The sequence below is a fragment of the Sus scrofa genome, chromosome 14 (assembly GCF_000003025.6).
Source record: "Sus scrofa isolate TJ Tabasco breed Duroc chromosome 14, Sscrofa11.1, whole genome shotgun sequence".
Classification (NCBI taxonomy): Eukaryota; Metazoa; Chordata; class Mammalia; order Artiodactyla; family Suidae; genus Sus; species Sus scrofa.
The window spans coordinates 19,526,426-19,541,509 of NC_010456.5; the positions used below are offsets into that span (position 1 = coordinate 19,526,426).

The 15,084-nt window shown below is 39.8% G+C and overlaps 1 pseudogene; it reads right to left on the reverse strand.

Moving 5' to 3' along the window:
• LOC102167385 lies at positions 4,984-7,290 on the reverse strand (annotated as a pseudogene).

Consider the following 15,084-nt stretch of genomic DNA (forward strand, 5'->3'; position numbering starts at 1 on the left):
TGCATATATGGGTATATGCATACATAGATGCATATATATATATATATATATATATAACTGTCACTTTGCTATACGGTAGAAATTGACAGAACATTGCAAATCAATAATAGAAAAAAAACAAAATTTTTTAAAAAAATAAACAAAAACAAAGCAAATGAATAGAAAGATGCAACATCCTCATTGTTTCCAGAGAGAAAGACAGTGACATTGGAAACTTAGTATAACAGTAGTGCCATTGCCTACTCTGGAAGAAATATCAACAGAAACCTTAGCACACAAAGCAACATAATCTGTAAATCACTTTCGCCTTGTCTATTTACAGCTTTTGAAAGTATGAAAAGAAAAAAAAGGAGAGATTTGAATAGGACCCCTATTTTATTTTCACCATGTTGGAAAGAAAATACACTTGATCAAAACAAAATATAAGTGGTGTTCTCAAACATTTTAAATTAATGAAATGTTTGATTCTTTCTAAATTCCTTCCATTAACTATACTAACAACATTTAACACACATGCTCACAATGTCTGTAGTAGTCAAAATATAAAAGTTCCTGTCTCACGACCTACATTTTGCAGAAAAGCATGCAATGTTAAAGGCAAAAAGAAAATTTTTCAATTTATACTTGGAAAGAAGAGAAATACTGTGAAACTAATAGTATATATATATATATATATATATATATACATATATATGTAATTTGCATAGTCTAAAAGTATATAAATATAACGCATGGTATCAGAGTCCCACATTCTGAAGTACTTTGTTAAAAATGAAAATCCCTCCATTTAAGTCTACGGACCTATTACTGCAATCAATTTTAAATGGCCCCATTTATAATCAACTTTCTATTGTACAAGATTAAAATAATATTTTAATGAATATTATAAATCTCTTTAAAGAATCCACTTGTCCATACATGATAGGCATAATTATGAATTTGTAAGTATTCCCTTCTAGGACATAAGATATTTGCAGTCATAGATTATAATTAAAGTCATAGCCATAAAATTAGAAGTTGACAAATTGGGAATTCCCCTCATGGCTCAGCGGTTAACAAACCAAACTAGGACCTATGAAGTTGCAGGTTTGATCCCTGGCATTGCTCTCATTCTACCCCCATTAGCCTGGGAACTTCCATATGCCAAGGATACGGCCCTAAAAAGCCAAAAAAAAAGAAAGAAAGAAAGAAATTGTTGACAAATTGGACCTCAAAGAAAATAAAAACTCAAAGTATACCATAATAAAATTAATATGCAAGCTATAGACTAGGAGAAGCCATTTGCAATACGCATATCTAACCAAGAGCTCAAGCACAGAATATACGAGTAATTCCTACAATTCAACAATAAAAAAAAAAAAAAAACACCTGATTTTTTTTTTTTACAAATGGACAAAAGACTGGGACACTTCCCAAAGGAAGACATGGATTATAAGGATGAGGAATGTTGTTAAATGTCATAAAATATCAGAGAAGTGCAAATTAAAGTCACCTTGAGATAGCAATTCACACACATTGGAATAGATACAATGTAAAAAATGGACAATTCTAAATGCAAAAAACCAGAATTCTCAGACTTTGCTAATGGGGGTAAAAGGATACAATCTCCTATAAAAATTGTTGGAAGTTTTTTATAAACTCAACCCAACCTGTAATCCAGCAATTCTTCTCGTATCTACTCAAGAGAAGTAAATACACAGGTCCGTGAAAAGACTTTTACAGAAAAGTTACAGCAACTTTATTCATAATAATCAAAACTGATAACAACACAAATGTTCATTGCTCTGGTATGGATGTTAACACCCCCCCCCCCCCCGCCGCAATTCATATGCTGAAGCCTAACTTCCAAGATGATGGTATTAGGATGGTATCAGGAGGTGGGAACCTGTGGGAAGTGATTAGGTCATGAAGGCAAAACATCATGAATGGGATTAGTGCCCTTATAAAAGTGACCCAAGAAAGCACCCTTCTCTTCCATCAAGTGAGGACACAGCAAGAAATCAGCAGTCTATAACCCAAAGAGGACTCTCTTCAGAACCCAACCAGGCTGGCATCTTCATGTTGGATTTCCAGCTCCAAAACTCTGAGCAATATATCCCCGCTGTTATAAGCCACTCAGTCCGTGATATTTTGTGATAGAAACCCAAAATAACTAAGATGTCCATCAACAACATGAAAAAGAATAAATGGTTTCCTATCTTTTCTTCCACTATGTGGCATGAATTCCCCAGTATCATCTTTCAATTTCCTCATTTCCTCTCTGACTGTGTCCCACCATCAGTTTATCCAGGTTAATAAAATCTGTTTTATATCGATGACTCTATTATTTGTTTCTAGAATTTCTAATATTCTCTTTCATATTCATCCATTTTAGTTCTGCCAATATTTCACAATTTCCTCTTCTTTTATGGATGTCACTCCTTTTTTATGATTCTGGTTTATTTATTTAGTTATTTGCTTTTTAGGGCTGCACTTGGGGAAATGGAAGTTCACAGGCCAGGGGTCAAATCAGAGCAATAGCTGCCAGCCTACACCACAGCCACAGTAACACGGGATCTGAGCCTCATCTGCGACTTACACCACAGCTCAAGGCAATGCTGAATCCTTTAACCCACTGAGCAAGGCCAAGGATCGAACCCGAATCCTCATGGATACTAGTCAGATTTGTTTCTGCTAAGTCACAACGGGAACTCTCTATGATCCTGGACATTTTTGAAGATATCAACTTTACCTCTTTTTAATTTTCACCTCATTATTGATTTTGTTGGTTATCTTCCTTAATGTTCAATCTTCTGATGTGTTTTAATAATTTGTATGCAGACTCATCTAAGAAAGTTTTTCCCTTTACCTGTCTGTTCCTCCTCCTCCTTCTCCTACCTTCTCTCTTATCCAGAGGTTTCTAATTGTCTTCACTGGGTCCATCCCCAAAACCCCAATTCAGGACCATGCCTTACACTCACAGCACAGGTTTCTTGTGCCATGGAATACAGTATATACTAGAGAACCAACTGACAATTTAGATTTGGTTGGGAGCCTGTCTTCTCTCTCCCTTTGTAGATGTGCATTTTCATACAATCTGCAAACCTCTGAAGGTACAGTTTATTTTCAGCTTCCTCTTCTGAGGAAGGACATTTTACCACAGTCCCCTGTTCCAAGAAACAATCAGTACTCTTTTTCTGTTTTGTTACATTTGCTTGCTTTGATTTGTTTTGTTATGTTTCACATACAAGGGAAAACATACAAATACTTGTCTTTCTCTGGCTGACTTATTTCACAAAGCCCAGGTCCATCCATGTTGTCGCAAATGGCAAGATTTCATTTATTTTTGGGCAGAGTAATATCCCATCTTCAGAACCCAACCAGGCTGTGTATATATGTATCACATCATCTCTATACATTTAATTATTGATGGATACTTAGGTTACCAATAGATGCCAAAGGGGAGAGGGGTAAAATAAGGGGCAAAATAGGTGAAGGGGATTAAGAGATACAAATTAACAGTTATAAATGTGTAACAGGGACATAAGGTAAAGTGCAGGGAATATAGTCAATACTTTATAACAACTTTGTGCAATGTGTTCTCTATAAAAACATTGAATTACCATGTTGTGCACCTGAAGCTAATATTTAATAAACTATACATCAATAATTAAAAAAAATAAAAATTAACTATGTCTGGATACATACAATGCAGCACAACAATGGGAGAAAAAAAATTATGTATACATGTATGTGAAACTGGGTCCCCATGCTGTACAGTGGGAAAAAAAAAAGTGTGTTGGGGGAAATAACGATAAAAAATAAATTTTAAAAAAATTAAGTAATCAATTGCATAAAGAACGACTTTTTTAAAGAAGAAGAAGAAATCAGCACTGTCAAAGGGGCCGCTTTAATCCTGAAGGAGCCTAGATTTTAGCAGTCTTCAGCCCAACTTGCCACTTTTTTCCACTGTGTTTTGCTGTGGTCTATGAAGAGGTAAATGTTATTTAAATATACCTATGTCTTTTAAATTTCCTTCTTTTTATTTTATATGTCAATGTTCTGTGTTTGAAACAGGGTTGGTGTCAAAAATCCCCTGGGTCTGTGCATTAGGAGGCCACCATCGGCCACGATTATCACAGCTTAAGTAGATATGCATTGGGCAATCTGTCAACACAGGAATCCTTTCTTACTGAGGTGCCTGGTGTCTGGCTTAAACTTGATGTTTACTAAATATTTCATGAAAGAATAAATCAGCAAGTGAACACATTGTTAAAGCAGAGTTTGATAGTTTACCACCATCAAGGAAATTTGGCCTATATTAGATCTACAAAATTAATATGCTTCCTATAGGAAAATCCAGACTTACTACAATGTATAAGATCCATTATGATAAAGTTCTGCTTCCTTCTAATTCACCTTCCCACAACCCAGCCATAGGCTTCAATTCCAAACCAGAGTCTCCCAGTCCTCTAATAGGTCTGTAACAGTTACTACCCTGCCAAGACCACCCCTTGTCCACTTGAAACAATCTTCAACATCCTTAATCAGTCAGACCTCATCATATTTTTCACTCCAGGCTGCAAGCTCAAGTGCCACTTACACACCATCTTTTGCCACTATAGCAGTGTCTGTATTTTTCCATCATAGCTCACTAGATTCATGTCTTTTTCTACTGGTCTGAGAGCTATTGCTTTCAGAGATCATATGTCACTCATTTTTTTCAGAGGTGAGACAATGTCCTTTATTAGAAAATATATCAAAATCCCAGCCTCCTTGGAGTTCCCACTGTGACACAAAGGAAACAAATCTAACTAGTAACCATGAGGTTACAGGTTCAATCCCTGGCCGAGCTCAGTGGGTTAAGGATCTGGAGTTGCCATGAGCTGAGGTGTAGGTCACAGGCATAGTTCAGATCCTGTGTTGCTGTGGCTGTGGCTGTGGTTGTGGTTGTGGCTGTGGCTGTGGCCAGCAGCTGTAGCTCTGATTCTGCCCCTAGCCTGGGAACCTCCATTTGCCATGGGTGCAGCCCTAAAAAGCCAAAAAAAACAAAAAACAAAAAAAAATCCCAGCCCCCTGAGCAAGGTCCAGAAGAGAGAGCTACTCCTGCACTGGATGAAATACCAGGGAGGGGCTTCCTTCAAACACACTTCCTGGGAACCACAAATGGAATAAATATTCACAGAGGTCCTGGGAGAAGCTAGGTCAATCTTCTTTCCATGGAAGAGAAAGGGATTTGGGGTCCAGTCCTGCTCCCACCCATGGGCAGGGGGACTTCCAGGAGTTGTCACATAAAATCATGACATCAAGGACTCACATTCATAAGACCTGGCAGGTGACCTGAGAAAGAGGGACACTCTAGGGCTAGAGGAGTCCAGCTCTAGTCCAGCAGTGAGGAGAGGCCCTGTTCCCTAGCACAGCATTGGAGTTCAGTCCCAGCAACATTCTCTAAGAGCAGTGAGAAGCTGAGGCTGAGGAGAATACAACCCTTCTGATTCAGTTTCATGATTAAGGTGGGCAAGATACAGTTTCACGATTAAAGAGGAGTCAGTGTGAAACATGGGGGACTGTGTGGTTGGCAGGAGGCAGAGAGCCAGGCCTGACTTGGGGCTGGTACTGCAGCATCTCTTGACGGAAGGCCTGGGAGGACCCAGGTAGATAACAGGGACCAGAGGGAGGCCAGGGACCCCAAGGATCAGTTCCAATGTCTGCTGTGATGTTTGTATAGAGAGGGCCCAACTCTCAGGCCAGCAACTGATATGTCAGCGAGTTCATCTATCTTGCGTCCAGGAATTCTGAGTATGGACCAGGAGGTCAAATTTGTGGGGATTTTCCTCATTGCCTTTATCTTCTCAGTGATTCACCATCTTATGATGTCCCACAGATGGGGGTGGGGGCAGTGGTAAGAGATCTTCATCCCAGCCAGGTGCACCCTGGTAGCAAGGTCATCATCTACACCCTTCAGCCCCAGTACTCACTGGGGAAGCCATTCGTCTTCAGGTACTGGTCAGGAGTGTGCGCTGAGACCCCTCTAAAGTACTGGGGGTAAGGGAGGCTGTACCCAAATCTGTTCATGGCAATACCAACATGCCAGATTCTACTGGGTCGCACATATACAGGTTGTGGCCATTCTCTGGCAGGAGGTCCACATCATGCAAGAACAGGCCATTCTTCATCAAACAGGGCCTCCCACACGCCAACATTCAGCAGCTTTGCACTCTTAAATGTTCCATTTCCATCCTGGTGGATGACATAGATGCCATAAGTAAGCTGTAGATGCTGCAGGAACAGGTGCAGGTGGTATAGCAGGTACAGGTGGGGCTCCCGGTGCTCTCAGCCAGGTGGGGCACAATGATGGCTGTTTGGGACCAGGACTCAAACCCTGCAAGGAGGTACTAGCCCCCCGGTTTCACCCAGGGATTCCTCTCCACAATATCTGCCAGTGACGGCTCTGGGCTAAAGGACATGGGACCCACCAAGATAGGAGATCATGCTGGACAGTAGCGTAGACCTTGAGGAGCTGGAGGGCCCCATGGGGCAACAGGGGCCCCATGCAGGTGACTGAGGTTATTGTGGACATCATGGGGATGAGAAAAGTCAAAAGTCAGCTCCTGCTCTTAGCCAAATAGGGCACTGAGGATTTAGAAGCCCCCCCAGAGACAGGTACCTCATGACAGCCAGCCAGTGGGAGCCCACAAGCTGGGCCAGTGTTCAGGGCCACTCCAGCCACCTCCGCAATATCCTGCGGGGAGGTCCAGGTTCAAGCTGTCTTCTTTAAGATCATGGGGGCTCCAGGGATTCCCAGGTGAGCAGAGATGTGAGGCATTATATAAAACTGGAAATGTCACAGAGGACAGAGAAAGGCTCTATCCAGCATTCCAACAGCAATCCTGAGGTCACCTGGCCTTCTGCTTCCCATCATCACTGCCCCCCAGAAGCCAGACAGGAATCGCTGCCATTGCCTTGGAAGCAGGTGCTATGGGGTCATTCACTTTTGATTTGTAGAATCTGGCAGGGAGCTTGAAATAATGCAGATGATTAATAAATATCTGACGACAGCTTTGTTTGAGATAACGAGCATTTGAGTAGATAAAAGAAAATAAAACTAAAGCTTTTAATTTTTGTTTCAAATTTAAAGTAAATTTGGAGCAAAAAAATATATATATATACAATTTTGCTTCCCAATGCACTGAATTGGTAAAACTTGGTTCCTTGGGGAAGCTCTTTATTCTTCTTGGCAATGCTTTACTGCATGGCATTCACCTGCCAAACCTTGTGGCTGGTAAAGGAGAGGTTGTCCGGGAAGATCATCCCTGCTTCCAAATCACTATGTAATGACACACCCCTGGGGACAAGCAAGGTTGTGCTGATTCCTGAACATCGTTCCCATAGACTGCTTTCCTGGAAACAGAGAATTGCCCACGGTGTGGAGGCCAGAATACAAGAAGAAGTCTTAAAATGCTGACTGTCTAGCTGTATGTAGATATCATAGCTCACATTTCTATGGGAATTTGATATTTAAGTTCTGAATACATGATGACATATTCAGCCAAAGCATTCCTTGGGGCATGGTGAGAGTCCACGGGAAGCCATGAAATATGCTGCTGGGGAATATCACTGGATGAAATCCACAACTGTGCCAACTGAGGTTTGGCCAAAGCAGGGGCAGCACCACTGCTGATTGCATTTTCCATTATTTTCAGTCCTCACTGGTGAACAATGACACTGGAGACAAAACACCTCCAAAAAAATTCAGTAAATTCATCAAATGCCCCTGTAATAGATAAAGTGTGCAATCTTACATGATCAATTTCGGGTGCCTGTAAGAGTCAACAACACACTGTGGGAGCTTCAAAATGTGTTGAAATCCCCTCATTTTCAGGCACCAGCCTAAATATCATCGAGCCTGCACTGAACAATCCTTAGACCAGCATTCGAAGTGGGGCCACCTACAATTGCTACCAAGTGTCCTCAAGAGTGGGCTTATAGTCTAAATTCTTCTCGCTCCTTTTCTGACAAAAGTCAGTCTCCATTTTAAAGACGACTAGCAATAGAAAGGGTTCAGCCCATCAGGCAGTCTTTAATGAAACGGTCTTCATTTGGGCTTATTCTAAATCCAAATTAACCCAGTCACCTAAGAAAAGTCAAACTCAAACTACTGAGACTCTGACATTTTTAATTATTCAGAGATGACTTTAAAAGAAGATATTGGAGCTCCCATCATGGCTCAGCAGAAACAAATCTGACTAGTATCCATGAGGACACAGGTTCAATCCCTGGCCTCTCTCAGTGAGTTGAGGATTTGGCATTGCTGTGAGCTGTGGTGTAGGTAGCAGATATGGCTCAGATCTGGCATTGCAGAGGCTGGGGCATAGGCCAGCGGCCACAGCTCTGATTCAGCCCCTGGCCTGGGAACCTCTATATCCCATGGGTGTGACCTTAAAAAGATTTTAAAAAATAAATAAAAGAAGATGTTGATTCTCCTTCAATGGCTCAAATGGAAACTACAAAGTAGTTAGTTTTCATTTTTAAAAAGATGCCAGTTTTACATATATTCCAACAATGATATTTCCTTCTACTTTAGACAAAATAAGTACAGCCAAGATTAGTAAAAATTGAAGCTATACCAACTAAAAGTGATTCTCTTAGATTCTGAAGGGATTGGTTCAATGAGCATAAGTAAAATTTCTGTTTCCATGGTTATATGCTATTGACTGCTTAGGAAAGGACATTTTCAGATTCAATAAACTTTATTCATAATATACAGTTTTGAGGACTATGACCAGAAATAGGTTTTTTTTTTTTATTTTAAACAGGAAGACCCAAATAGATGTGTTTCAATAAACCTATGATAGCAGTTATGTCAGAGATGATTTTCTATAATAGTCATAAAAATATAGTAGGAAATGAAGGGTCTCTTTAATTGCTGACCATCATCAGCATAGTGATAATAAATACATAAATAAATGTGTGTAAATGCATTGCGAGCTTGGTGAGTGTTAATTATACCACCTCTTAAGCTTTTCCTCATTGACCTCTTCCATTCCCCTACAAGGGATGTGAATTAAGATTTAAACAGCAGTCTGTTTCAACATCTATTGCAAGGCAGTCACATAAGAGATCAAAGAAAAGCAACTTCTTCGTACTCTTTTAAGTGCAGGAAATAGACAAGGCTGTCCCCCTGGGAAAATGTATGAGAGATTTAAAGTCGGGAAAAAATGTTTAGAGGAGAAAGAATAAAAATCCTGCAAAGAGAAAAATTAGGAAAATGTGGGCATCTGTCATTTGAGTCTCCTTGCTAAACGGGAGATCAAAACCTGGCTTTTCTTCCTTCTGCTCGATCCAGAGAACACGGGGAGCAATTAAACCATGGGCTCCTGCAGCCACAAAGATGCTGCATGGCCTGACACTGAAAGCATCAGAAAGAAACCACTTCTGCGCAGTGTTCAATTTTTCAGGTATGACTTTCCCAGGAAGCTGCTCTATTCCTGCCCCAAAGCCAGGACTCCTCTGACAATCTCCTACCACCAGTGCAAAGAAAAGGCGACACGAAACCCAAAGGGTTTATAAGAGAGGAGAGCCTTATCTGTAACTGGCAGTGGGGATTGCACTTTCAGAGCCTTCACTGGAGTAAAATAAACCTTGGGTGACGACACATTAGGAACAGAGGTGATGTGGTGATTGTGGTCAATAAAATCTCTACAATAATTAGCAGAAGGGCATTACCTACAGAGAGAATCAAGATCCACCAGATTCAAAAAAAAAAAAAAACAGTTTAAAGTTATAGTGATAACTCGTATTCTATTTTCATATTTTCATAGCACCTGAGGACAGTCTTTAATGTGTGAGTTTCTCCTTTCAAAAGGTTCGTTCAAATTGCAAGACAGGAGAAATTTGGAACACAGAACCTACACCCAGAAAGTCTTGTAATCCACCCCACCCCGCCAGCTAAATTCTCAACACTAAGGACAGGCAAGCACAGGATGCACCAATGACCTGACCGTGCCTGGATGCCCTAAGGGCCACTGATGTCCCACCAAGGCCTCTGGACAATGACATCATGAAGAGTGGCAAGTGGTATCCAGCCAGATATGTCCTCTGACCTTCTGAACTTCTTAGCCAGATGGAGAAGTCTGGTCAGGGAGGGGTTTCCCAGATAAGAGAAGGGCCCTCCGCATGCAAAGTAGCAGAGACCTCTTAGCAGAAGCCTAGGATGAACCAGGCCAGGGCTTGAAGTGACTCATTCATGTCTTTTCAACATCTAGCAACACTGCTCAGTTTTGACATAAATAACCCTGGTTATGTCAGCGGTCATAAAGGCAAAGTCAAGTATAACAAGCAAATATTAGGCTTATCATTTTACTTGTCACTGGTCACTGAAACAGATTTAAACAAGGCATGTAAAATTGATGATCCTACATGTGATATTAAAAGATCAGCTGTGTCTTAAAAAAAAAAAATCTTTCTATCAGGACAAACATCTTACCAGAAAAATGTAGCAGCCAAACCAAAAAAAAAAAAAAAAAAAGAGTTCCCTAGTGGCCTAGCAGTTATGATCTGGCACTGTAACTGCTGTGATGTGGATTCAATTCCTGGCTGGGAAACTTCTGCATGCCATGGATGCAGTAAAAAAAAAAAAAAAAAAAAGTGAATAAGATCAGCTTCTGATGTTGGACTCTACATATCAGAGCCCCAGGCACAGGGGGCCTGTGGCCTGCAAGACATGGCTACAGTGAACCCGGCCACCTTAAATTTTTGTGAACAGCCATGACACTGTGACAGTTAGATGCCTTCTCCTATTTCTCAATTAACTCCTAACTTACAGATTCATACACAAGTGAGGCAAGAGAGAAGATGTGCAAAAACATGGCCCACATTCCATTTCTCACCAATTGGAAGCTGGCAGGAAGGGATGGGTAAGGAGGAGATGGATACTTACTATTGAAAAAAATAAATATATATGACAGAGATGAGGAGGTCCAATTAAATCTGTGAAGTGCAATTCATAGCAAATGCATATATAGCTAATAAACTAAGACTGTCTCTAATACCTTTCTGGTGGTGTGAGTTAAACATACTAAACCTATCCTTTTTTGTTGTCTTTATTCATGTTGAGGCCCCTTTGAGACGGTTTCAGAGGAGTAACTTCCAGGAGACCAACCTAGCAGACACCTGCAGACAGACAAGTGGGCCCCCTCCCATGGGACTCTCACTATGAGAGGGACCCAGCAGGTCCTGGGGAAAATTTGGTGCCTTCATTTTGCACCTGAACTGCCCACCACACACTGACTTTCGTCAATTTATATGCAAAAGCCTGAAATATTGTACACGATTTTGTATTTGCTTTATGCTGTACAATCATCTACTATGACTAGGATCTTAAAATGGAAATTACTTACTGTTCCTATAAAAATAATAATAATATTATCCACAAAATATTTGCTTCAGGCCTGGCTTAACTTGGACTTTTTATAACTGCTTTACGGCAGCAAGGAATGGCACTCAGTGTGAATTCCTGCTCCTAACGGGAGTCCAGGGCCAGGAGCTGTTTCTGTGAAGCTGAGTTTCTGTACCCACAGAGTAGACAAGAATAAAAACCCGCTGCCTACCTTTTTATTTTTCATCTAAACCACAAAACTATGATATTGCTGCAGTTAGATGGTACTTCAGGTTATGGCTAAATTTCTCTGTGTGTTTCTATGCCCGAATAAAAGCCAGCTACATAAGTAGGCTCAAAGGACTCAGATGATTTAGCTCAGTCGTGGGAGTCCCTCCCTGTTTGGGTCTCACTCTGGGGCACCAGGCCCCCCACATGCTCTCAGATCTGTCCACTCTGCCTGGTTGGGCACAGATGTCCCAGCTGGTTGCTTCTAAATAACTAAAGAAAGGGGTCTTATAAACATTGGTCAGATCTGGGATTAGACTAAGATGGGGTCTAGGGTTAGTGGTTATAGAGTGAAGACAAAGATCTAATCAAACCTCTAAGAGTGTCTGAGGATTGACATTGATTTATGGGCCAACCATTTGATACAGTAAACTGTAAGTCATGCCTTTTTTGTGTGCCTTTGTATGTTTTACGAGTCACAGTTTCACTTAAGATATATATCAAACTTCACTTGTAACACTCTTTCTTATAACAGTAGCATTAAAAGAATAATTGTCAAATGATTTGTGAAACAGACAAAGCTTAATTATGCCAGTGAGGTTATAGACCACAAAATTCCTCATCAACGTATGCACTCAGTTTGGGTGGTAGAATACCTTTCGTTTCCTTTGCCATTTATCCAGCACTGACATGCACCCAGTATCATCCTGGAAACTTTCTACATATCATCTTATTTAATTCTCGCAACAACTCCTTATATGGGCTTTATCATCACCCCCAGGTTATCACAGAGATTGAAGGACTGGGAAATGGCAGCGATGTGCCAAGGTCACTTGGCTCCTGGCATCAGAGAGCTGGCCTTCCAACCTCAGTGGTCTATAGACTTTGAATAAAGCAGATTATCCTCGATGGTATGGGTGTGCTTCATCCAATCAGCCTTAAGAGAAAAAAGACCAGCTCCCCTCAAGGGAAAGGAAATTCTACCTGTATCTGCCTTTGAACTTGAGCGGCAACATCAGCTCTTCCCTGTCTCTGTAGTTGGTCAGCCTGCCCTGTGGATTTTGTATTTGGTACACGCCATAATCACATTAACTTCTTTAAAATAAATCTTTCCCTCTCTTTACACAGACACACACATACATATATCACACCCTACTGATTGTATTTCTCTGGAGAACGCTAATATAATAATGTCCTCACCTTGCCATCAAGAAGAGAAAAAGAACACTACTAACACATAATTTAAGAAAGTCTTGGTTTTCTTCTTGGATTGGAAAAACCAATAATTTCAAAATGACTATACTACCCAAGGCAATCTATAGATTTAATGCAATTCCTATCAAATTACCAGTGGCATTTTTCATAGAACTAGAACAAAAGATTTTTAAATTTGTTTGTAAACACAAAAGACACCAAAAAGCCAGAGCAGTCTTGAGAAAGAAGAACAGAGGTGGAGGAATCAGGCTCCCTGACTTCAGACTATACTACAAATCTACAGTAGTCAAAACAATATGGAACTAGCACAAAAACAGACAAAAATATCAATGGAACAGGATAGAAAGCCCAGAAACAAACCCACACATCTATGTTCAGTTACTCTAAACAAAGGAGGCAAAAATATACAATGGAAAAAAAGACAGTCTCTTCAATAAGCAGTGCTGGGAAAGCTGGACAGTTACATTTAAAGAATGAAATTAGAACAGTCTCTAACACTGTATACAAAAATATACTCAAAATGGATTAAAGACCTAAATATAATATTGAATACAATAAAACTCTTAAAGGAAAACATAGGCAGAACACTGCTAGACATAAATCGCAGCAATATTTTTTTTAAACTGTCTCCTAAAGCAAAGGAAGTAAGAGCAAAAACAAACAGATGGGACCTAATTAAACTTAAAAGCTTTTGCACAGCAAAGGAAACCATAAACAAAACTAAAAGACAAACCAAAGAATGGGAAAAAATATTTGAAAGTGATGTGACTGACAAGGGATTAATTTCCAAAAATATACAAACAGGAGTTCCCGCTGTGGCACATGGGATCAGTGTCATTTCTGAAACACTGAGACACAGGTTCGATCCCTGGCCCCATACAGTGGGTTAAGGATCCGTCATTGCTGTATCTGCACTCAGAGCCAATCCCTTGCCCAGGAATTGCATATTTAGTAGCTGAAAAAAGAAAAAATTTAAAAAATAAAATTTATTTTTTTTGAAAAAAATATATATACTAATAGCTCACATAGCTCAATATCAAAAAACAACTCAATTAAAAAGCGGGCAGAAGATCTCCAAAGACATACAGATGGCCAACAGTCATGTAAAAAGATGGTCAATATCACTAATTATTGGAGAAATGCAAATCAAAATCACAAAGAGGTACCACCTCACACCAGTCAGAATGGTCATCATCTACTACAAATAGTAAATGCTGGAGAGGGTGTAGAGAAAAGGGAGCCCTCCTACACTGTTGGTAGGAATGTAAATTAGTACAACCACCGTGGAGAACAGTACAGAGGTTCCTCAAAAACTTAAAAATGGCATTACCATATGATCATGCAATCCCACTCCTGGGCATATACCTGCGCAAAACTATAATCCAAAAAGATACATGCACCCCAATGTTCATTGTAGCACTATTCATAATAGCCAAGACATGGAAACAACCTAAATGCCCATCAACAGAGGACTGGATGAAGAAAATGCAGTATATATATGAGTTATAAGAAAGAATGAAGTAATGCCACTCATAGCAACATAGATAGACATAGAGATTATCATACCAAATCAAGTAAAAGTCAGGCAGAGAAAGATAAATACCATACGATATCACTTATATGTGGAATCTAAAAAATATACAAATAAACTTACTTAAAATACAAAAATATACCCACAGACATAGAAAACGAACTTGTGGTTATCAACAGGAAAGTAGGGGGGATAAATTAGGAGCTGGGATTAACATATACACACTACTATATATAAAACAGATAAAAAGTTCCCTATACCATATAGCACAGGGAACTACACTATTTTGTAATAACCTATAAGGGGGAAGAATCTGAAAAAGAATATAGATGTATAACTGAATCCTTTTGCTGTACCCCTGAAACTATACAACACTGTAAATCAACTATACCTCAACAACAACAACAACAACAAAAGACTCTTAAAAAAAAAGAAAGAAAGAAATTGAAAGTATTTATGGATTGGCCTATTTGGTTCTCTTTTAAATCTGTTAGGTCTATTTTACAATTTCTTATTCTCTGGAGATGTTTTCTGTCTTACTTCTTATTTCTTGAAACAGTCACGTCAATGTTTAACAAGCATTCACTTTCTGGTAACCTAACAATTTTTGGAACGCATTCCTGCTGTCCATGGTTTTGGGCTGGCTCTCACAAATGTGTGCTCTGTTACTTCTACCATTAATAATTGTCTAGAGAGAGCTTCTCATTTTCCAGGGAAATTTACTTGGGGGAATTTTTTGAGACTAGGATGAAGT